General features: G+C 38.0%; 1 protein-coding gene across 1 annotated transcript in view; it reads right to left on the bottom strand.

Moving 5' to 3' along the window:
- The window catches only part of tanc2a (tetratricopeptide repeat, ankyrin repeat and coiled-coil containing 2a), a 173,601-nt gene that overhangs the window by 120,443 nt on the left and 27,739 nt on the right, over positions 1-25,419 (bottom strand). Inside the window, exon 2 of the mRNA XM_055194501.2 lies at positions 13,416-13,538. The gene's annotated coding sequence lies outside the window, so the exon portion shown is untranslated. The remainder of the gene's footprint in view (positions 1-13,415; positions 13,539-25,419) is intronic.

Raw genomic sequence — 25,419 nt, 5'->3', positions numbered from 1 at the left:
AAGGGCACACATCACAATCAATGAATCAAACTGACCCAGCTGACCTACATTCCCTGTCTCAACCCTTCTTCTACTTGGGCTACTTAGATGGACCATCAATAACACTGCCATGCCTCTTTAGTACTAAACAATGAATGTTTGGCAACCAGAAGACGCATGGACATATTGCATGAACCTGGACTGCTCTTTTCAGTTTGATAATCCAGTTAAGATAATGCATGACAAGACCTGGGGTGCAGGAGATGCGATGGAGCGGGTCAAGAATGTGCTACACAATGTAAACACGACAAAGGATAGAATTACATTAAGATATATGTCATTCTTCAGCAGCGACATAAATATTACAGCCAGGATACGTCATCACTGTGCCAAATATATCATCATCAACATCATCACAGATGACTGCAGGAATGTTTTACGATTATTTGTGCCATCTTGATCAGATTTTGAAAATTAATGAGATGAGTGAAAGCTTACAAATGAAAGAAACAAGCAATACAAACTATTTTATGCTCTATGTCTTTCAACAAAGTCACACATTTAGGATTTAGGGATGCAGGAAAGTATTAGCACAACATTATTATTGGCTGTTAGTGTTTTGATTTTCACTACCCATAAAAGAGCAATAATCCAAAACCATATGAATTATATAAAATTACAGATAAAAACTGTATTTGTTTATTATGGAAAATTTGTGTAATTTATTGTGTCCGTTATTTTACGGAATTTTTCCGGCACCGGAATTTTAGAGTTTTTTTTACAGTGAATTTAAATCTGAAATGCATAAAACTCTATGTGATATTTTAGTCCAAGGAAAATTTCTGTAATTTATTGTGTCCAGTATTTTACCGGCACACCAGCTGCTGGAATTTTACAGTTGTTTTACATTTTTTTTACCGTGTTAATGTAAAATGACAAAAAAAAAACGGTATTTTTGTATTATGGAAAATTTCTGTAATTTATTGTGTCCGGTATTTTACCGGCACCCCAGCTGCTGGAATTTTACCCTTTTTTTACCATTTTTTTACTGTGTTAATGTAAAATGACAGAAAAAAGCAGTATTTTTGTATTACGGAAAATTTCTGTAATTTATTGTGGCCATTATTTTACCGGCACCCCAGCTGCTGGAATTTTACAGGTTTTTTACCATTTTTTTACTGTGTTAATGTAAAATGACAGAAAAAAGCAGTATTTTTGTATTACGGAAAATTTCTATAATTTATTGTGACCGTTATGTTTCGGGTTTTTTCCGGCACCGGAATTTTTGAGTTTTTTTACAGTAAATTTAAATCTGAAATGCATAAAATTCTATGTGATATTTTAGTCCAAGGCTCAACTATAAAAATGGCTCAAGGGCTTGGTGCCAGTGTCCAAGTTTTGAGGTGGTTGACGGAAAAATTTGATGCAGAATTGAGCCAGTTTTGTACCATCTCTAAATTTTAGATTGGTTGATCACATGCATGCGTTTATATGCTTTGCAAACCTAAACATTTCGTTTAACATGCAATTTTTTCTTTTTGTAAAGAAAACTAACAAAAATGGAAAAAAATCATGCTGCTTCGTTTACCATATAACAACAAATGAAATGAGGTGAAATGAAGATTATAACATTCATTGGTCATTTTGGCGCATGCTTTTGAAATCGTGGCTTAGTGTAGATCAAAGGTGCTTCAGCATCTGGAAACACTACTATTAATTCAACTTCACAAATCGCACACCAGATCACACCACCATACCATAAGTGATTCTCCAATCAGAAAACCAGACCAATGCATTGTATTTGAGGCAAGACCCAATCACGCTGGAAGACATGATTAGCATTGCCATGGCGACAGGGCTAGCCACCACTTGTTCTATTAATTTACCTCTGCAGATTTTGGGACAGAGGTTAGGGAGGGTCACTGCTGATTTGGAAGTGGCATCTGGCTGCGAGTTATCCCCTAACCCCAGGTCAGCTATCAGGTGGTCACACTCGAGATCTCAAGAGTCAAACTGAGACCAAAACCAAGAAAACCTGAACTAGAACACAGAACCGCAACTTAATAGAAGGATACCAAGATTTCCAGGATTTAAAAAAAAATTTTGCTAGGCAACCCCAAACAACCTACAATCTAATAAGGTACGGAATAATTATTTTGATAATTAGTAATGAATATATACCATTAATTGAACATATACGAACATGAATCAAGTCACATTCATTACATTCTCATCAGAGTCTCTTAAAGCTCTTCAACGCCGTGTTTTTAATCTACTGCATTGACAGAGGCAGCCATTATTGTAACATTTTTCAAAAGACACGCATGCAATAAAACAAATGCACATCAGTGTGACAGGGTATAAGATTAATGAATACATATGAGGTCTTTTATGGCTTGTATGTGTGTAATCTCAGGGTTAAACAAATTCCCCCCATGGCCGTCCACTCCCATGAGGCTTCATGGTACCATGAACTGTCAATCAATCAGGCTAGACAAGAAATTCCCTAGGGTGCAGAGAGACACACATTCTCATAAACAAACAAGACAGGACACATAGTATGGGGCAGAAAGGACAAGTAAAGCACAGTGAGGTACGCAAGGCAAAGAGACACTGTAAATATACAGTATATTGATTATTCATTTAGCAGAAGGTTTATGATGTTAAGATGAACAGTGACCCTATGCAAGTCTGAAGAGGCTATTCAGATGGGAAAGGTTAAAGACTTTAAAAGCTCAATGTCTCATTGATACAACACAGGAAATTAAATGCAGGTCGACAGCCTTGTTTCTTGGAATGATTTCTCTAAAACCAACATTATGAGCAATGACCCCACAATAGATGTGCAGGGGAAACCACATCAAGTCAAAGACCGTCCCACATACCTTCTAAAATGATTCGACCTGCGCTGAGCATTTGCTTAACAAATTAAGTTTGCTTTGCCTTTGCATAAGAGCTTAAAACAAAGACACACTCACTCAAAAATGATGCATCTGACTGGGTAAAATAAAGAGGCACCAATTCAGCATAAGCACAGTTTGCTTCCAGTGTCAGAATCAGAGTTAGTGCTCTATTTGAAAGGGGGGTACAAGTGAAATGAATGATAACCCGCTGGCTTTGGGGTGGAACAATGAGGCAAAATTTTACTTGGTCACTTAAGGTTGCAATCTGTGCTATCAGTACACCATCAAAACACTTTTAGCGCGAAACATTATAAAACCAATAAGGTTCTACACTTGAACCTTGTGTTGTTTCACGGATGGAAGTACTAGAATAAACACGCACATAGGCGCTGATCCCTTGGGTGCTTCTGGGTTCAAGCACCCACCAAAATGGTCAAGCACGTATGCTCTATTCTTCACATATAACTTCTTCACATATAACATCTAAAACTATGCAGAAAATGTGACAACCTTTTCAAAGCGCTTGGGCGCTCCAGAGCGACTGCCATTGCCAAGTAACTTAACCATTGCTTGACATTGTGACGAGCACCCACGGGCGGAAAAAGAAGTCGGCGGGAATTTACATCCCTTGGGTGCTCCGGGGTTCAAGCACCCACCAAAATGGCCAAGCACACATGTTCAATTCTTCACATTTCACGTCTAAAACCATGCAGAAAACGTGACCTCCTTTTCAAAGCACTTGGGCGCTCCAGAGCGACTGTCGTTGCTGAGTAACTTAACCATTGCTTGAGGTTGTGACAAGCACCCACGGGCGGAAAAAGAAACCAGCACCTATGCACACGAACGCTTGATTAGTTTGTTATTTGATTCTCATTTACATTTATATTTTTCAAAATGCATTATACAGTATATAAGCCTATATGAATCATTGCGCATGTGCAAATACGCGCATGAATGAGTGCGCGCCCCCACACACTAGCGATGCGGGTACTGCATTTATGAAATTATTTGGCCCGTCCCGACACGACAGTATCTCTTTTACAACCGCAACCATTAAATAAACATTCTAGACATTGTAATGTAAGTGAAAACAGGCTTTATTTCAGCCGAAAAGTGCATGGAAACAGCCATTACATTACATCACAATGTAAACTGGCAACAACATACGCTTATAAACCATAGAAACCAACATGGTCATATAAATAACAAGATAGGATACTGATAAACATTTTCAACATTTACAAAGCAGCGTTTGAATTCATCTGTATAGAATAACTATAAATACCTCTACATTAGATTTAGCAGCTTGATCTTATTTTCTTTTTAATGATGTAAATTCCCGACCTTAAAGGGACACTCCACTTATTTTGAAAATATGCTTGGTTTCCAGCTCCCATAGAGTAAAACATTTGATTTTTTACCGATTCAGCCGATCTCCCGGATTGGCGGTACCACTTTTAGCATAGCTTAGCACAATCCATTGAATCTGATTAGACCATTAGCATTGCACTCAAAAGATTCAATATTTTCCTATTAAAAACTTGACTCTTTTGTAGTTACACTGTGTACTAAGACGGATAGACAATCAAAAGTTGCAATTTTCTAGGCCGATATGGTTAGGAACTATACTCTCATTCTGGCGTAATAATCAAGGCACTTTGCTGCCGTAACATGTCTGCAGAGGGCGCAATGATATTACCCAGGGCACGAAAGTAGTCCCCTTTGTAACTTTCAATAGCAAGGAACTATTTTTGGGCACTGCGTAATATCCGCCTACTTATCCGCGAGTGATGAGCGGTGATGAGTGGACAAGATGGGACGGCAGGCACCGCCCACTTTTGGCTTCAAACCGCTCTTCACAAACCTATGGGTAATGTCATGGACACTACGCGGTTATATTCTTTACAGTCTATGGTTATGAGATGACCCGCACATCACTACAACACTTTCTATAACCTCTGATGTGAATTGGTGCATTACTATTGGGGTGGCCACCATCACAGATAAAACACAGTAAATGAGTGGCAAACAGAAAATTGGGGAAACTAAAACAATTTTTATGCATAATATTTATAACTATCTATGCAAAGTAGTTTAACACCACGTTTAAAGTGAATAATGGTCATTTTACTGTATGGCAGACTTTGGCTTTAAATCCAAGTGTTTTTTCATTACAAACAACAAATTTACTGAACAGAAAAACTTATTGGCTGAATGAAAAGATTTATCGCCCTATGCCGACAACATAATTTTGTATCCAAATGCCACTGCAAAATATCGGTCTATCCATACTGTTCCATTTCTAGCAACTTTTTTATCCAATAAATACATTAATTTACAAGTTTCACTGATTTATTGAATTACAAGCATCATTGATTCAGCTCTGGGGAAGCTCACAGAGCTTAAGCATAACATCCTGTATAAAAACAGGCTCATTAGCGGGTTAAAGGTCAAGCCGAGCAGTGAAACACACCACATGCGTGTTATAAGGTGTCAGACCATTATCTCATTAAGCATGAACTCTACTTACTTTAATTTATGTGAATATACAGACTGTAAAGCAGTATTAGAGACAGCTGTGAGATATGTCACACCCTGAAATCAAGTGCCATGTACTGCCGAAAAATCCAAACGTGTGAGACCAATGGATAATTAACATCAAACACATCTTTTAAAAACAACTTAACAATTTTAAAGATATTTGACAATCACCTTAAGTGTGTTTAAAGTGTATTTTATATGAAGATGTGTAAGTAAGAGATATAAAAATCAAGTAATACAAACATCTAAGTAAAGCTCAAGCAATATGACTACAGCTGTCTTCATAAGAGGGCTTTGAAGTTGTCACACATTTGAAAACCGAGCTCAACTAATAGCTATTAGAAGGTAATTAGTGACGGACTGAAAGCTATTAAAATATCACTTCAACACAAATGCGCACCCTGCATGGAAAACCATGGCCACAGGAGCAAAATGTTGAGAAGTTAGACTTTTATTATAAGAAATATTTATGGCCTCAATTCATGAGATCCTGCCAAGTCAGGTCTTCTACATGTGGCATTCATCCAGTTGTGTGTGCGTGTTGGAGAGAGAGAGAGAGAGATGGGTCAGGGTATTACATAAATTTGACTAAACTATCCCTGTAATGATAATTGCAGATGCAGGGACACATTAAAAGTTCAGGAGCCATTAGTCAGGGTCAAAGTTCAGTTCAAGGTCACAGGTCAAATCACAAGGGAGGGAGGCATGTGTTGTTAGGTTATAGTGTAGTGTGTACACAAAGACATAACACAAAACGGTTTTAAAAACTAAACTCCATAAAGCTCTACCAAAACAGACTGGTGTGTTAATGAACACTGCTTTTCATTAACCGCAGTCATCACCAGGAACATTACTTACTTATCTACTGAAGTATGATATTGTATCTAAAATGTCCTCTACGTGCGCCAGCCACGCCTGGCACTTGTGGTATTTTAGGAAACGTAATATCTCATGCAGCGGGTGAGTGCTTTTCTTCGCCACTCTTTCAAGCATCTGTATATCTACACAGCGGTTTCTGAAAGAGAAATGTGTGTGTACTAAATTTAAAGAAACAGTGTACCCAAAAATAAAAATTATGTTATTGTTTGCATATCATTCCAAACCCATATCGCCACTGTTGGGCAGAAACCTTGCAGTATCTCTATATTTTGAGATTTTTTTTTCATAAATCTTTACCATTGGTCACCCTTTACATCCGTCACTGGGTTTTGCAAATATTTAACCAATTAAAAGTATTATAAAGTGCTTGTGACTTCGTAATGCCAACTGTCAGAAAAACCTCCAAGCAGCCTCTATCTGAATGAAGTTATGGACCGAGGACAACGTGGACATGATGGCATTGAAAGGCAATAAAGGATTGACGTTAAGATCTTTGCACACTGTAGTCAGAAATTTCTGCATGCTTTTTTCGTATTTGTCATCCTACTAGTTCGTCTCGCACAGAAACCTTGCATACTGAGCCCGATGTGCATGAATGAATCTATTGCGAATCAATTCACAAAACAATACAAACATGAATCTTCATAATGTTAAGATTATTCACTACGAATGGATGAATGACATTAGCAACAAGCTGTTGTTAAGCTAACTTGAGCGCAAAACTGTACAATCTTTGATGTCCGAAGTTCGCTGGTTCAACAACCCATTCACACAGCACTTTGGTCCCATACATTTCTGTAAAATTGGCAGAGAGGATTTAACAAACACTATATACCTAAAGGCTTATGTTATGTTATGTTAAAAATACTGTTTTTCAATTTTCTTAAAAAGTAGTTGTTTTGAACATACAAGATTTCCTCCTGACAGTAATAAAATGCTGTTCGATATCATGGAGCATAAAAGTAAGCCAGCTAATCTATACATTGTGATTGGCCTGAATACCTCTGACATCAGCCGGAAATGTGAAGCTCCTTACCATGTTTAAAAGATTTGCCCACAATGTGATGCTAACAGGACTTAACTTACAGGCTGTGAGTTCAAGTGGGATGAATTATCATAATGATCGTCGTGTCAACGTCAACCGGCCCAAGAAGTAAACTGTTGCCTACAATCCGTGTGTTTGTTGTAGTCCAAGAAAAGAGAATTACGTTGGAAACAATAACTCGTGTCATGGTTTACTTTGGGGTTTGTACCATTTGCATATCGTTAACATGTACTAATACACACTTACACACCAGCGGAAATTGCGTGCCTTCCTAAGTTTTAGTCATTGATTTCTTCCTGACAAACAAGTAGATGACATATCAGAAAGAAGACGAAAACAAGGGAATAGCAGTGGATCGTGACTAGGAACCCCACAGAGCGAGCACCCACTCAGAATTGCTCCGTGGGTATGACAAGAGTCCAAACAAATCTGCTTCAATGTAAACAACATGGCTGAATGTTTGCTGTTTACAGAATGAACATGTGAACATACTTTTCGTCCTTCTGTGCTTTCGCTTACCATTGGTGAAGCATCAGTGTTTTGAAGGCAAAGCTAGCACTTTGCAAGACTGCTTTACATTACAGAAACACACCAAATAATAAAATGCATTCTCATGGATGATTTATGTGCATCAAAGATCTCACTTGTTTAACTCCATTGAAAAACAGTTAAATGACACTTCATTCTCGTAACAGATGAAGTATACAGTATGCAAAAAGCAGTACACCAATACTAAGTTCTTTCTGAACACATCTGAACATTTGGTCTTAATCTGCTGACAAATAAAAATACATGAAAAAACAGACTATCACCAAAACAGCCATGTCTAACTAATCTGTATGGCATAAAAAACATAGTGCCATTACTATCAACATATTAATTAAAAATAAAAATAAATTAAAAACACCAGACAGCTAAAACAGATGTCCTGTTTTAAAACAAAGCTCATGAGATCTGTGTTTGGATCACAGGTGGTGCCTGTCTTGCATGAGCGATGTGGGTTTTCTAAAATGAGACATCATCTCAAATGGTCTAAAAATTTAAATGTTAAGTTTTAATGAACACTTTCTATCTAACTGATGTCCCTTTTGAATGTACCTTTCGTCCTGAAATTCATCATAATTTTCTTACAACAACATCTGCTTTCAGCACTGTTTTGCATTGAAAACAAGTCAAACACTTATTTGTTGGCACTGACTGTGAGAAATACAAAATGAATAAAATTGTACAATTAATATTCAGTGAAAGATTTTTACCAAAATAGACAGGAGAACCAGAAATGGCATATTTCACCCCAAAATCGAAAGGAAAAACAATCTAATGAATTATATTTTGCATGAAGAAAATGTAGCTTTTTTAATCTTTGAGTTTTTGAGTTTAAACAATAAGTACATTGATTGCTATATTGCAAAAAAATCTTACTTCCTATTATTCTCAACTTGGCATCCCTTCCAGATATTTTTTTTTAGAACAGCCCTACCACTTACTAATATTTATAGTTTAAAAAAATGTTGAAATATCAATTTCTTTCTTACACAAATCAGTTGCCCTCAGAAGACATTTATTTAAGAATGAACTTCAGGATAAGGATAAGTAGTATTAATATCAGTGGTGGCCTGTGACTTCTTTTTTTGAGGTCGCTTGATGCGAAGTTTGTCACAAAATGTATGTAGCCCATCATGTGTGTGGTTCCTTTTTTCAAAATATGTGTTCTGTGCGTTGAGTGAACCTATGTGCATCACGTGTCCCGTCAAAATAAGTGCCTGCTGCAGATGCGTCCAAAGTGTTTATGTTAAAAGAGACGCTCGCGTTTGCCAGATACTCGCCTAATGTCATGCTTAATCAGAGTTTACTGTTAAGTGAGTGTCTTGCGTGTATTTTGTGAACCTGAGCATCTCTATTATCATAAACGGTTGTGATGCGTGTGCAGCAGGCACTTATTTTGACAAAACACGTGATGGTTCACATGACGCAACAAACACATAATATTTGAAAACGCAAGAAACACACAAAACTCCAAAAAACACTTATTTTGAATTTGTGCCCCTTGGATGAGCAGTCACGAGCCGCCACTGCTAAATATAATTATTTTATTATAGGGTGACCTATGCCATTAAGTTACATCAGGCCAGTGAGAATTAGTTTGGGTGATAGATGATCACAAATGCAAAACATCCTAAAGATCCTAAAATGAGGCTTTATGCAAACATAAATCCTTTTTATTGAGGGTGAAATATGACCCAGACATTTCTTGACAGATTGGTTCAGAACAAATCAGGGTGAAACTTTTGTCCCAGCTCTGAGCCAAATGACTCAAACTGCTCTTCTGGGATTCAATGACATTAAAGGGCCCTTGAACGATGTCCTTGATCAGAGGAGACGCCCTGCAGTTACTGCTGTAGCTTAACCATGGACAATTAATCATTTCTAAACGGTATTACACGAGTGTGGATTATCCGATATCCTGAAATGCTATTAGTTAAGTCTGTTTCATACAACATCTTACTGGTTCATCTACATCACTTAAACTTAAAATTCTGTCATTATTTACTCGCCCTCAAGTTGTTCCAAACCTGTATAAATTTCTTTGATCTGCTGATTAAAAATAAAAAAGTAGATCTGGGGCACCATTGAGTTCCATTATAGGAAAAAATAATAATTTTATGGAAGTGAATAGTGCCCCAGATCTGTTTGGTTATTAACATTTTCAAAATATCTTCATTTGTGTTTAGCAGAAAAAGAGATTTATACAGGTTTGAGGTTAAGTAAATGGTGCACAATTTTCATTTTTTGGAGTACTATCCCTTTAAATCTCCTCTGACAGAAGCGGTCTACAGATAAGCAAATAAGAATTAATAAACCATGATTTAATGGACATTTGACACAGAATATACACTTTGAATTTAACTTTTTCTGTTTCTATCCCTCCCTCTCCTTGTTCTCTTTGCTTTCTCTCTTTAAAAAAGAAAAAACGCTCCCTTAACAGTTAATGTATGTTTAAAGAAAAACGGTGGACAAAAGCACATAAGATAAACTAGCTTTTATCCTAATAACTCTGCCCGCCCGGTTTAGGAGCAGATCAAAAGGTAATAATCCCCCAATAATCCTCTGGTGTTGCCCTTGCTGTTGTTATGGTCATTATAGTCTGTCCCATTGTTGCTAAGCTATCACGACTGTTCAGAGGAAAACCACGCTGGCTCAGTTTCACAGAGTAATGCCTATTTCATGGATGGACAGTCAGTGGGATAATTAGATGAGCCCCGAGCGGACACAGAACTGATGTGGTTTTCGGACAGAGAAACAAAGTCTTGTTTGCGGCAAACTATAGGGTCAGGCGGGGTATAAAGAAGAATGGCTGTCAAAGAACCGTTTCATCTTTGAGCACGAGAGACCGATTAGAACCAGAACTACAGTGGGCAACCATTTGGGAAATAAAGAACCAGGGGATCGTTTATGTCTGTTAAACTTAATTATGAGAAAAAAATGAAGTACTATGAAAGTTATGAAAGTTAAAAGAAACCAAACAAAAGCTTTTTAGGCTTGCAATGGTGTACACTGTTTCACTTTCTCTATTCTTGATCGATAAGCACTTCAGGTTATTGTAGCAGCAGGGACTGTTTAATAGTCCGACGTACTTTACAAGTAAATTGCAGCACATATGGAATCATTATAGCGGTTTCGTGTTTGCCAGAGTGTCTGTCAGAGGAGTTGTTACTATCTGTTGGCTGCATGCAGAACAAATTCTTTGGATGGAGGAGATTGTAAATTTATATGGCTTCTGCAGATTACAACCTTGTTTTGGTTAGATCGCGAGACAGCATTCCAGCAGAGCCGTGTAAAAAAGTCTTCTGCAAACTTTGAATGGTGTTGTTTATGTAGGTTTGGATTTTAAAGGGTTTCTCTGAGACTCTTGAAAGTATCCATATGGGACGTTTAGCAAACTATACCCATCATTGTGTCCTAACTGGCAACAAAATGACAAAGGCGAACGACCATGTGTCGCATTGATTGCTCAGTGTTTATTTTAGATGTATGGTCCCTACAGTTAAATCCAATATGTAAGATTACTACATGTGACCCCGAACCACAAAAACATTAGGGTACATTTTTTAAATTGTGATTTATTTATCGAGGTACAACCATTTGCAAATCTAGAATCTGAGGGTGCAAAAAAGCTAAATATTGAGAAAATCGCCTTTAAAGTTGTCCGAATGAAGTCCTTAGCAACGCATATTACTGATAAATACATTTTTAACTCTTTCCCCGCCAGGGATTAATAAAAAAAGTTGCCAGCCAGAACCAGCATTTTTTATGGTTTTCACAAAAGTTTAATGCCTTCCAGAAGTTGTTCTTGTTTAAAGGTGCAGTGTGTAAAATTTAGTGGCATCTAGTGGTGATGTTGCAAATTGCAACCAATGGCTCAGTCCACGGCTCACCCCTCACTTTTGAAACGCATAGAAAAGCTACAGCAGCCACCACAGGGCAAACATATCATTTTTACTTAGTAAAAACGTTTGTCCGTTAAGGGTTTCTATAGAAACATGGCGGTACAAAATGGCGACTTCCATGTAAGGGGACCCTCAGTGTATGAAGATAAGAACGACTCATTCTAAGATAATAAAAACATAACAGTTAATTATGTAAGGTCTTTATACACCACTGATAATATAGTTATGTATATCATGTTGCATTTCTGTCAAGAGATCATTCAAAAAGTTACACATTGCACCTCTAAATGTATAAACATACAAAATATCAAATCCTTCCTTTATTGGTTTTCTTTTTATCACCTGTCAAATATGGGTAAGTTTCTTCAAAAAGACAAAATTTTTAGCAAACAGCTGAGACAATTGAATCTGATCTCTATCAAAATTCATTCACAAACACGCATCGTGATGACCAAAACATACACAGAGTTTGAACTATTTGTCCTAGGGGTCACTTTCGGGGGTTTATAAGTTGGGTAAGAGCGCCACCTGGTGGATAATAGCAGAAATATGGATTGTCAGAAAAACTTGTCAATGCAGGGAAGCGTTTTTTCTTAATTGACGAGTTAATGGCAGGGAAACAGTTAATATATTAATGGTATGAAATTTATAAAATATTTTCATTGAAAATGATCTTTAATATCCTAATGTTTTTGTGGCATAAAGAAATTATAATATTGACCCATACAATGGATTTTTGGTTATTGCTACAATTAAACCCATGCTACCTACAGGGTTCCCACACCTTAGATAACTTCAAACTCAGTGACCTTTCAAAGACTTTCCAGGGGCAAATCCCCCTCAAATTCAAGGACAAAATGTGGGGGCACATTTCAAGTAAGAGCAGGTTACATCGTGTTACCTTTTGAGATATTGTTACAGTTCCCTTTTGAGGGAACTCGCACTGCATAACTGTGGTGACACTTGGGGATGCTTCCAAGGGTAAGTGCATCTGAATGTGTATATTAAATTCAAGCAATGGTGAAGCTTAACAACAAAGACAGGGTATACGAGAGCCAGGAAGTATATCGCTATTTGAAATATTGTCAAAGACGGTGTTACAGGGACGCAGGAAGTATGGCAAGGGAGACGCAGCGTCTCGTTCCCTTCTCAGGGAACAACAGTTACATACGCAACCAGAGACGTTTTCATGTGTCAAACACAACTATGCAAAAAAGCATTTTGGTATAAATCAACATTCGCATACAGAAAATATAAGCATTTAAAGCGAACAGTTTAGCAAGTGTGCTTAAAAAAAGTCTAACATTTGTATGATATTATCCTACACTACACAGGGAATAATTTTTTTTTTTAAGAAAACTTTTTGCATAAAATAGATTCAAGCACTTTCAATGACCTGCATCTACGAATGTGTATTTTTAAAAACTTCCCAGGGCCTTGAATTTTTTTTCCCAGATTCACAAACTTTCAAGGATTTTAAGGACCCGTGGGAACCCTGTACCTATGACTGGTTTTGTGGTCCAGGGTCACATATTATACATAAAATCTCTTGTTTGTCTCACATCTAAAAAATGTGATTCTTGACCAACCTGTTTTTTTAATAAGAGAAAGTGTACTCACCATGAGAAGGGGGTACGGGGCCTCACGGCAAACCGGTCACAGCTATAGGGGTAGTGCTTGGAATCGTTCTCTTGTGGGCAGGAGCCCAAGTCCCATCTCCTTAAGATTTAAACCTCAATGGCTCTGCAAATGGGACAGAAAACACAAGCAGCACATCAACATCAAAAGTTTGATAGCAAAAACAGCGACCATCATTTTCCACATCTGGCCATGTGCCAACAATCTAGCATCTCATCTAAAAACCTACGTATATTTACAAATCCCGACGGAAGCGCCAGCGCCATGTTGACTTATGTTGGTAGGGAGGGGTTGTCAATGTGTAGCCTTTATAGCACTAGGCATGCGATTTAATTAACACATTACGTGAACATTTACACACGTCTGTTCGCAGTTTCTCTCAAGAGATATAAAAAGAGCGAGACAGAAGGAAAGAGAGAGGGGGGAACAGCTGCCAAGTTCTCAACATAAAAACATCACATAACAGAGCATCATTTTTCTGTCAGCATGTGTAATGGTGCTCGCTAAAGCAAGCATCACTTTCTAGTAATGCATAACACGTGCATGACACATTACCAAAGTTATCTTCCAACTTTTCTCAATTTAGATTTTCTGAATTTTGCATCTTGACCTCCAGCACGTCCAGACGGCTGCCTGGAGATCTGGAGAGCAGGAGGCAAACACAGATGTCATCTTTCAATGTTGATACACGGTCCGGTTGTGTGCATTGTGCGGGTGACACCTGAACCCCTGACTGCATAGAGGAGGGACACAGATACCGCAGACCACAACCACAACACGAGGCTCAACAGATGAGACGCGCTTTTTGTTACCTGCAGAGCGTGTGGGACATCTGTGCATGCCATCAGCACTTCAGTGACTTTTGCTGTTCCTTTTGCTTTTCAAAACAAAGGCATCTACAGTCTACATGGGAAATTCAGATGTTATGAAGATTACTTTGCAAGTTGTTGTTTACCACTAAAAAATGTTGTTCGATTGTGGGTGAGAAGTTTGAGTGGAAAACCTGAGTGTATTGATCGGCGTTCCCAGATGATGGTTTTATAACATTTAAAAAGTGTTTGTTAGAGAAAGTAGTGTTACTGGAACAGTACAGTGTTTTACAATTGAACTACAAGAGGATTTTGATAAAGTTTTGTGCTGTAAAAAGGAGGGATCAATAGCCTGGTTTCAGTTACAGACATACGCAAAAACGTTTGCAATATTTTCTAAATGCAGATAAAAAAGATTACGAAATTACAGCATTCCATTAATCAATGTTATGCGACCAAAACATTTTTCCTCCCTTAAAAAGTCATTCATGGCAACGGATGTTTATAAGTTTATGTATATCACAGCCACTTAACTAGCCATCAAAGGAGATGCTTATCCAAGCATTAATGTCAAGGAAAGCCCCTTAAACTTGGGAGCGTTCATGTATGAGTTTTTACTAGGAGGTTGTAAAACAAGATTTGGCATTTGCATGAGCAAAGATTGTTTATGTGCCTTTAAGGATACATTCACACGCATTAACGCTTCTTATTTACTTTTAATGGGTGACGTCATGCGTTGCCAAACTGAATTGTGAATCCGTCAACGTCGCGTCACTGTCGTTGCTCACAGCAGAAGTTGAAATATTCTCAACTTTTTAAGCGGCAACGCATGTCAGCCAATCAGATCGCCTTATGCAAATAACCTAGTGTGAGCCAGCCAATTACGTTTATGGAAGACTGGAGCATGTGTTGCGGCCACTGTGATTGGCTGTTGGCCATGCTTCAGACAAGCCTTCCATCATGCGTTAACGTTTCCGTCCCGTGTGAATGTAAGGTCGGTTGACCTGTAAAGTTAAAAACTGTTTACATTGCAGTTTTGCAATATATTCATTTTACCACCTCATGCAAGCGTAAAACTTTTTGCGATATATGGTAGTTTGTGCAAAATTTATGCGTTTCCATTGGGCGTATTTTCGCAATTTCAATTTGCGCAGTTTTAAAGGTAATAAAAACTCTACTAATGTTCTAAGAGTCTGTGTCTGTTTCTCTCATCCAATTCTATCTAATATTACTGCTATACCGATATTTTCCACCGATACCGATAGCCAATTATTTAAACTGATATCTGAGGATACCGATAGTTTGGTGGTTATATTAACTTGCATTTACTAAATACTAAAGATCAAACTTTCTGAATGTTATTAATTCATATAATGACCATTGATAGTGAACATTACACTTTTCTTTACATTTTCTATAGACGGTTTCATCGGACGCACGTGAAACACGTCTGGATCCGAACCTTACTTCCGTTTTCGTTTTTTAATGGTCTGACTAGTTGCTAAACTGATCTCTTAAACAAATGCCTCGTCGAAAATAACAAATGTTTTGGTTTCCTAGGTAATCTATGTGTTGTTTTTTGCTTGTTATATAAATAAACTACGTTTAAAGAACTTTGTTATTTATTCTTAGCTGAGTTTACCGGAAGTTACTTGCGGACCGCGATAGCCGCTTGTTTATGTTGTTACTGCTGAAACCGTCTATACACAGAGCTTAAATTCATTGCATTTTCCTGTTCACTTTTGATTGACAGGATATATCAGCTGTTTTAAACTTGCATTTATTAACCAATACCAATTTTTAGCCAATATATAAATGCATCTCTAACTACTGTATTATTTTACGCAATGGGGGTAAATATTATGAGTCTGTGACGCTATTAAAGTTGTAGTCTGTTAAAGCTTGACAAGTCCAATCTTCCTATAAACACATGCAAATAAACATGAAAACATAAATACCCACATAAAGACACACACCAATCGCTTCGGTTAGAATGGACTTCTTCTGAGTGCACATCTATAGACGGTTTATTTAGTCACAACACCAAAAGCGAATATCTCTCCTTTATATTCTGCATCCAGGAATACAAAGAGGGAGTTATTTGTGCCCTAACAAACATTAAAATTGTATGCATTTATACGTGTTGCACAAAAGTATTTAAAAACATGTTCAAGTCTGGCTCCCTGTCCTGTCTTCCTTCCTCTCCACATTACCACCTATTTTGTATCTGCACTATATCCTGACCAGGTAACCAAGAATAAAATAAGAGACCTCTGTAAAAAACAAAACCAGAACTCCAATGAAGCAGAAGGTTAGCGAATGATCAGTGAATTCAACACAGACAAAAGGAAACTCCCTGGGGTGCCTTTCCCTGTTGATCTGGCTTGGTTTTCCCTCTGTATTTCATTCACCATAAAAAATGCTATCTAAAAAGATGAGAAAGAGAAGCATCATTTGTGAGTCTCAGTCAGCACCAATCTGAAGTTATTTTCTTGTTATGGAGCCTATATGATGTATCATGAGGATCACCATGGTAACAAGACAGACAGCATTAGCAAGGAAATGAGAGCATTTGTGCAGTGTTCTGTCTGACATTAATCAAAGAGTGCCAATGGGTTTCTGTTCCCACTACCAAACTGTTTTTAGTCCCTGTGAAATAGCTGTACAACTTTCAGCATTACTAGCATATATATACACACATGACAACAGAAATGACCTAAAAGCCCCCAAATTCCAGAAAGCCATCAGGCACCACCAGTGCCTGTCTAAGATAGGGGACGTTGCAGATCAGATGATCAAACTTTCAAATGCGACAGTGACAATCTAAAAACAACTACAACCATAATCAGGATCAGAGTTCAAGTAACATTTGTCATCAGATACAAAAAGCTTCGAAGTTGGGAAACAGAGTCTTCACACAGCAGCACGTATCCGGCATCTAGTTTCAGCAGTACAGCAACAACATCTGGTGCGCTGCAACCCCGAATCTGACTTTCTCTCTAGTCAGCGGAGAGAAGTGGGAGGACGGAGGTATGGAGATATTGTTCACTTTGTCTAAGTGCAGCCCCTCACTCCCACACAGGTGACGCGAAGGACCTCTGTACGTAGGCAGAGAGAATGAGATATCTGTCGCGTATGCAAATGTACTCCGAGCGGGCTGTGAAGGAACAAAACTGCCATTATGTGGCAAGACGACACAAAGTCTGAGTTAACTGGACTTGGGCGGTGATAAGGGCAGACACATGGGATGGCAGGAGAAGAGAGAAAGAGACAGAAAGGCATTATCTCAGTTCAAGTTATGAGTCCTACAAATGGCAATAAAAACAATATTTGAAACAACTACAAAAAAAACGTAATGAACAAAACCCAAACTTCTTACATTTATATAAAAATGGAACAAAAACTGGAGTCTTAGTTTTACAGATAATTGGATGCATTGGCGGCCGGTGACTTCTCTTCCAAGGGGCGCGAAATCAAAATATGTTTTCGGAGTGTCAACGGTGTTGTTTGTCATGTCAAAATATGTGATCATTGCATCATGTGATTGTGAACCTATGTGTATCATGCGTGATGTTAAAATATGTGCCTGCTGCACACACATTGAAAGGGTTTATGATAAAAGAGACAAAATACTTGGAAGACACTAAATTAATAGTAGACTCCGACTACACAAGAGATCAAGCGAGTATCTGGCAAACGCAAGTGTCTCTTTTATCATTAACCGTTTCAGCGCCGAACACATACATGACGTGCTAATACATGTTGTGACGAGCTTCGCATCGTACGCCCTCAAAAAATAAGTCAACGGTTGCCACTGGTTTATTGAATATATTATTATTAATAATAATAATAATAATAATAATAATAATAATAAACAATAATAATAATAATAATAATAATAATAATAATAATAATAATAATAATAATAATAATAATAATAGAAGTAATAATAATAATAATAACTATTATTATCATCATTATTATTATTATTATTATTATTATAATTAGATTTTTTGCAACCTCAGATTCGAATAGTTGTATCTCGGCCAAATATTGTCCTATCCTAACAAACCATATATCAATAATAAAAACGTATTTATAAAAACTGAGACATGGAACTGATCTCTTGAACAAATGCCTCGTCGAAAATAACAAATGTTTTGGTTTCCTAGGTATTTTATGTGTTGTTTTTTTGCTTGTTATAAATAAACTACGTTTAAGGAACTTTGTTGTTATTTATTCTTAGCAGAGTTTACCGGAAGATACGTGTGGAGCACGACAGCCGCTTGTTTATGTTGTTACTGCTGAAACCGTCTATATGCTCCGTTCCTGACGTGTCGAGTGTTTGATTGTAGGGGTGTCACGATTCTCCAAATCCTCGATTCGATTACATTTTCGATTCTAAGGTCACGATTCGATCCGATTCTCGATTTTTACATATATTTATATAGGCATATAATTTAGACAAAAATTATATGCCATTATTTATTATTATTATTATTATAATACTTTAACATGCACATTGCACAACTCGCATGGGGGTTTGTGGGCTTCACTTAACGCGAGAGCTTGTAGAGAGAGGATTCCTTTTTGCATGCACATGGACTAGAGATGCGCGGTTGGCAGTTACATGGATCGGGCGGATGACGTGACGAAAAAGAATATTTTAATTAAATTCGGGTGGGTGCCGGATCGACTGCTTGTTATTAGCTGTGTCCTTCTAAGCATGCAACCTCTCTGTCTTTCATAGTGACTGCCTCAGAAGTTCAAGAAGAGAACTGAAATGAGACGGTCTAGCCTTCTGAGGACCCAAAATTTGCGTCACCTGCTGCACACGCCCCCAGTAGCGCCCACCGTGCCTGTCAGCAGAAAACAGCGGAGACATTTCTGACTTATTAAAATGGTGGACGGATGATGAGTTTTGTTATGCGGTTGCGGATGAAATAATAGTCCATCCGCACATCTCTAACATGGACTTAATGCACATGGACTTAATGCGCGTGTCTTGGACTCATAGCATCTGAAATAAACCCAGCATCATAAGCAGCTGCGCTTCTCTCTGTCTCACGTGCACACGCTCTCGCATCTGTCCGAAGTCTGAACATAAACTAAAGTAGTAATCCTTACGTATGTGTTCAGTTTTATGCGTTTCATGCGAGCTGAGGCAAACTATCCTTTTGTTTAAAATATAACCCGCTGCATATTTGCGCCTCCCTCACTATCGCGCACATGCAGAGAGCTGCGCTCTGTCTAAAGTCAGATCACGTAATCCTGTTTATGATATGCATTTCAAGGAGTTGTAGAAATACATCCCTCGTGTTTAAAATATGATCGCGTTCCGCTGGACAGATGTTTTTAAAGGCATCTCTGAGAGTTTTTTTCCGCGCTTGGCAAGCCGACCGGACGTGAAATGGGGGCGTGGCAGCATCGACGATCCCATTTTTTATTTCGAAGTTCGAAGCTGTGACTTAATTTCGATCGATTTCGATTTAAAATCGAAATCGTGACACCCTTATTTGATTGTATTGCGTTTACGATGACGTCACTGCAGTAAAGGCGGCGCAACTGTTACGATACTGTAGCGGCACTAAAAAAACGTATGTATAAATCTCAATTTCCAAAAGTTTTCCATATGACTGGTTTTGTGGTCCAGGGTCACATATTCAGGGTTCCCACACCTTGGTTAACTTCAATTTCAAGGATCTTTCAAGGACTTTCCATGTCCAATAGCCTCCAATTCAAATTCATGTGGGGACACATTTTAAGTGAAAGCAAGGTTACATCGTGTTACCTTGTAAGATACATTGTCACAGCTTTTATGTGTCAAACACTACTAACATGCGAGTTAAAAATAAAGTCTAGAATTTTATGACGTCATTTTATACTACACAGGGAATAATTTGGATTTTCCCCCAGAAAACGTATATATAAATATATTTAAGCACTTTTAATGACCTGTTTATATGTATGTTTATTTTCAAAAACTTTCCAGGGCCTTGACATTTCTTTTCCAGATTCACACACTTTCAAGGACCCATGGGAACCCTGCTTATTATTCTAGACAGACAGACAGACAAAAGATACAGAAAAAACTGATGACTTTATAGATGGCTAATGGCATGGGTGATTCTCACGAAACCATTAAAACACCACGGCACAAATGATTTTAGCTTTAAAATGTGTAATATAAAAACATTAAAAAGCATCAGAATTAACACAATACTGTGTTCTACCTTGCACAATGTGTGATTTCAACATAAGAATTTATAATTGTAAATTTTATCTCATTTTCTGCTGAAATTCTCATTACCGCAATGTGTCCGGCTGTGTTTGAAACAAGCGTTATGTTGTAATTTAATCAAATTAACACAAAAATATTAAGAAAAAAATAAATGGATGTTTTGCTAGACTACTTTAGATGACAGAAAAAATATTTACTGAATATTCATGTATAATAATAATGAAGAAAAATTAGGAAAATGATGTGTCCATGCCTGATGTTCTCATCCTCCGCAACACTTTTTGAGAACAGTTTAAGCACACATACAGAATTTTAATAAAGTTTGATTTTGAGTGACCAAGCACATGGACCAGTTACTTCAAGATGGCTACCAGGTAAGATCATTTTTTTACAGTTAATTTGAAATATTGTCTTGTCAGAATGCTTACACGACATTTTGATTATCATTACCGCAAAAGACGCTTATTAAATGTTAATTTAATTAATAAAAGCATAATACTTTGATTTTAAATGCATGTGCAGAATCTCCAAATTATGTTCTTTCAGGTTTGTCATGTCATTTTGAAAATATGTCAGTGTTGATGTTTTCTGACTGTTGCGGTAATGAGATTTTTTAGGACTAATTTTTTAAATTATGTTACAAAAAGTGTTAAATGATAAGTCAAAGTTTTTAAATTAATGTTCCCATTTACTCCAGACTTTGTTTTTCAATGTCTGGTGGGAAAAAAAGTCAATTTAAGCAATTTTTACATTTTCATGCTTGACATTTTTATAACCAAGTTTTCGTGAGAATCACCCGCATACACAACAGGCACAAACTCGTAGAACAACTGTGACTCTGCCGAAAATACAAATACACCAGAAAAGCCATGTATACAACTCTCCAAAGCTCATATCTCTACCCTGGCCTATTCATTATGACTCGCAATCAACTATTAATTCAAAACATTGCAAAGTTCTTAGCTTACATCAACGGCACCATATGAAATACTGCAGGACACGGTCTGGCTACCATTCCTTGTCTCCCTAACATCAAGCCATTATCACATTCTGAAAATCTTTTAATGTGAGAGCAGGTGGATGGTGAGATCTTCAGACAATTACGAAGTTCGAATTACGAAGTTCAGCCGTTTGCGTTACGACTGCTCCCGTGCACACTGCAGGCTTTGTCCAACGTCCCTGTTGAAGCTGAAATGAGGTGTAATGGAATTCAACAATGAGGATAATGAGGGCCAGCAAGCCACCCGTCTCAAAGAGGGCCTTATGTCCGGCCATGAATAGACTCTCGTCCGGGGCTCCAATTCAGGCTGTGACTTAACAAAGAGAGGGACACGTGTCCCGCCACTTGCTACAGCCAAATCGAGAGCGGGCTGATAATGAGGCCGCACGCCATTCTGCCCTTCTATTCTTCTCAAGTCTCGTGGTTTAAATTAAATTTTAAATACGGCCTTCTCTCATTACTCCAACTTCTATTGTATAAAAGAGAGGCTTTTTTACAAAAGACTCTGGAACACTTGAGGACGCTGACGTTGTGTGAATCTGAGAGCGATTGCATGCATAAAAAAGATGTTGCTAGGGAAACTTTATGGTACAAACAAACTAAAAAAAACAGTATGACACTGTATTGAGAGAAGTGTACGAATGTTTTCTCATTATCATACACGCAAAAAGATGTTGTTGCTATGGTGATTACTGTATGAATTTTAAGGTGTCCTGTGTACAATCAGGAAGTAGTTCTACAAAAGGCATGTGTTGAGTTACTTTTAGCATTGTAAGGGTACTTGAGGATGGATGGATGACCCTAATTCCTGTGGGACGTGATGGGAGGGGCTGTCATTCCTAGATGAGGTGGATAACTCAAGTCTAGACAAACACTTGGATCCAGGATCTAACAGGAAGGTGGGGGTCGATAAGGGGGCTGCCACTTTGGAAAACCATCTGCCCTAACGCTGATAAATCTTGATTATGCCATGTGGGAAGAAAAGGAAGAAAAGATGGAAAGATGAAGCGGCAGTATATCCTTGTATGATGTGAGAGAAAGAGGGTGCATTTGACAACAGCTGCCATCAATTTTCAAGGAGGTAACGGACACTTAATCGCAAAGGAAAATATTTTTGTGTCATAGTCAATCTAAGTTATAATGGGATAAAATGATATTTATGGTAAAAAAGCAATTTTTTCATAAAGCTATAGTCTAGTCCTGAGTAATCGAATATGAAATATATTAATTTTTGTTTTCAATAGAATAGTTCACCCTAAAATTACATATCAGTCATCATTAACTTGTCCTTGTGATATCTTATACCCATCCAACTTTAAATTTCTTAGTGAAAAATAAGCCATAGAAGAAAATGTATAGTGTTGCAAAGTATAGCTCAATTTTATTTCTGTTTGGGTAAGCTATACCTTAAAGAATTAGTTTCTGTTTCTGAAATCATATCAAACATTATTCAACATACAAAATGAACACTGAAGATTCAAAAAACAAATGGATCTCACCCAGATCCAACCAGTAAATGTAACAAAATACATACAAATAGCTTTCATTACTCAAAGCTTTAACATTTCATAGCCATAAAGAATGAAAGTGAAAAACACATTACAATCCCACAAATATTTCAGGTCTGAATCTGAGCTAAATATTTAACATTTCTTACAGTTCCTCACAAGGTGACATGTAATTTTATTCCAAACAATAAAATGGCAGTAACAAATTTACTGGCCAGTGCGCCCAAAGCCAAACACATTTATCACATACGTACATGTAACATTACATTTGTTGCCCAATGCCTGCACAAATCATACACACTTCCACAGCAACACCATTAGGGATGGGTAAGTTAGTGAAGTTGACTAGTTAGTCTAGTGTTTTTGTCTTTTTTGTTGGCGTTTTAATAAGATAACTCTGTGCTGTACATCATATCCCACTTTTTAAAAGTTTGGCCCGCTTGGTCCTTCAAGGCACCTGTTGTGCTGAGTTTTTGGGGTGACTATTGATGCTTTTCCATTGTGTGGCCCGGTACAGCTCACTTAAGTGTACCTGATACTACTCACCTGATACTCAGATGAGGTTCCAAGCGAGTCGTAGTGATACTAAAACGTGACATGTAAACACTGCAGATCACTGATTGGTCAGAGAGAATCGTCACTACCAGGGTTGTTTCTAAATGCAAGATTAGCTTACCCTCGAGCAAACTAGATGTCATCTAGTCTGTACTTCAGTGTACAATTTCCCAAACTCCTATTTAGTGGTGGAAAACATCTGCCTGTTGAGAATCAAGAACACCATCTATATGCTCCGTTGCTGCCGTGTTGAGTGTTTGATTGTATTGCGTTTACGATGACGTCACTGCAGTAAAGGCGGTGCAACTGTTATGATACTGTAGCGGCACTAAACAGCTGTGGAAAAGCAAGCAAGAAGCCGAGCTTCATGGTGCCGAGGTGAGTCATACCATGCAATGAAAAAGCGACTTTTAACACCCCAAAGGGCAAAAAGGAGCCATTGGCAATCAGCTGCCCTTCCACACCCATGACATGCTAAAAATAAGACTCTCAAAACAGGAGGGTTTACGTGAGTTTTACGAAATCAAACCAAAATCTCCCCTTGCTTATCCTCACAAACCTGGCTTCCCTTCAGACTTTCAGAGTGGGCGACAGACAGGGTTAAAGGGTGCTTAAAAGGACACCCACCAGGCCACAGGGCCTTTTAATCCAGCTTTTCCTCATCGGGGGTCAGATTATTAATTAGCCAAGCCTTCATCAGATCAACAGTTGGGTAGGACAAACATATTTAACATCACTTCCATATGTGCCATAAGTGACTTGTTGACACAAAAATCTAAATTGTAATGTACTGAAAAGGAGATTTGTTTCATTAAATAAATTTATGAGAACTTGTTTGTTGAAGAAAACTTACTGTATGCCGAGTTTACACCAACCACGTTTCAGGCGTCAAAATCGCGTCTACCGTGCCTAGTTTGCCGCTTGAACACTTTGAATGCATTCGGGCATGTAGAGCGGAGTAGACGCAAAATGCCCTTCTTGTGGGAGGGGCATGTGCTATGCGGTTGTTTGTTTGCAAGATGACTGATGTTGATTGTGCATTTATTGAGAGAGTTACCGGTTTGTATTTGGTAACCTTACTATAGGGGGAAAATAAACAGCACAGGTCGATAAACATCACGTGACTCAAAATTGAAGTGTGTATTACAACTTACCAGGTTGCCCGATGTCCTCACTGACACTCTTCCAAGCGAGGTCCTTTTTATTCCTGTCTCTATATAAATAAGAACTTGTGTCATATAGCTCTGGGTGACTGCTCACGGACAATATCAAGCGTTCCTTCAGGTTGAATGAGTGACTCCGGGGGGGATGTCTTCACAGCAGCAAGCAGGCTCCTGATTGGTTAATGCGGCACAAATTTTCCGCCGAAATTTTTCAACTCGGCGTCGGCCGCCAATTGGTAACACGCACAATGCTCAATTCGCGCCTTTCGTGCGAGCTAGATGGCGAATGAGGCAGAAACGCGGACCTCCTGACGCGCGTCAACGCGTCTTCACATTGACTTAACATTGAAATCACTCGCGCTTCATGCCTCTACCGCGGTTGGTGTAAACGCAGCATTAGTTGTGAATGTCTCTGCAATAACATGATGTTGAGTAAATAATGACAGAATTTATATTTTTGGGGTGATCATCCCCTTTAACCCTGGACTTTCTTTTGTTCCAATACATATGACCTGTAGAGCAGGAAAAAATGCCTATAAATGTTGTGTTTGTAGACTAGAGCCTCATATAACATTAGCTGTCATTATACTGTCAAAGAGATACTGTGCTCTGAACATGACACAGAAAACATGCTTGCATAATTTGGCAGCACAGAATGTGAAAACCGGAGGGTTAATTACAGTAAGCAAAAAATTAGCAAGCAACCGACT

This window comes from Misgurnus anguillicaudatus, chromosome 19 (assembly GCF_027580225.2).
Source record: "Misgurnus anguillicaudatus chromosome 19, ASM2758022v2, whole genome shotgun sequence".
Classification (NCBI taxonomy): domain Eukaryota; kingdom Metazoa; phylum Chordata; class Actinopteri; order Cypriniformes; family Cobitidae; genus Misgurnus; species Misgurnus anguillicaudatus.
Note: the sequence above shows the minus strand (reverse complement) of the source record. Positions and strands in the feature narration are given on the sequence as shown.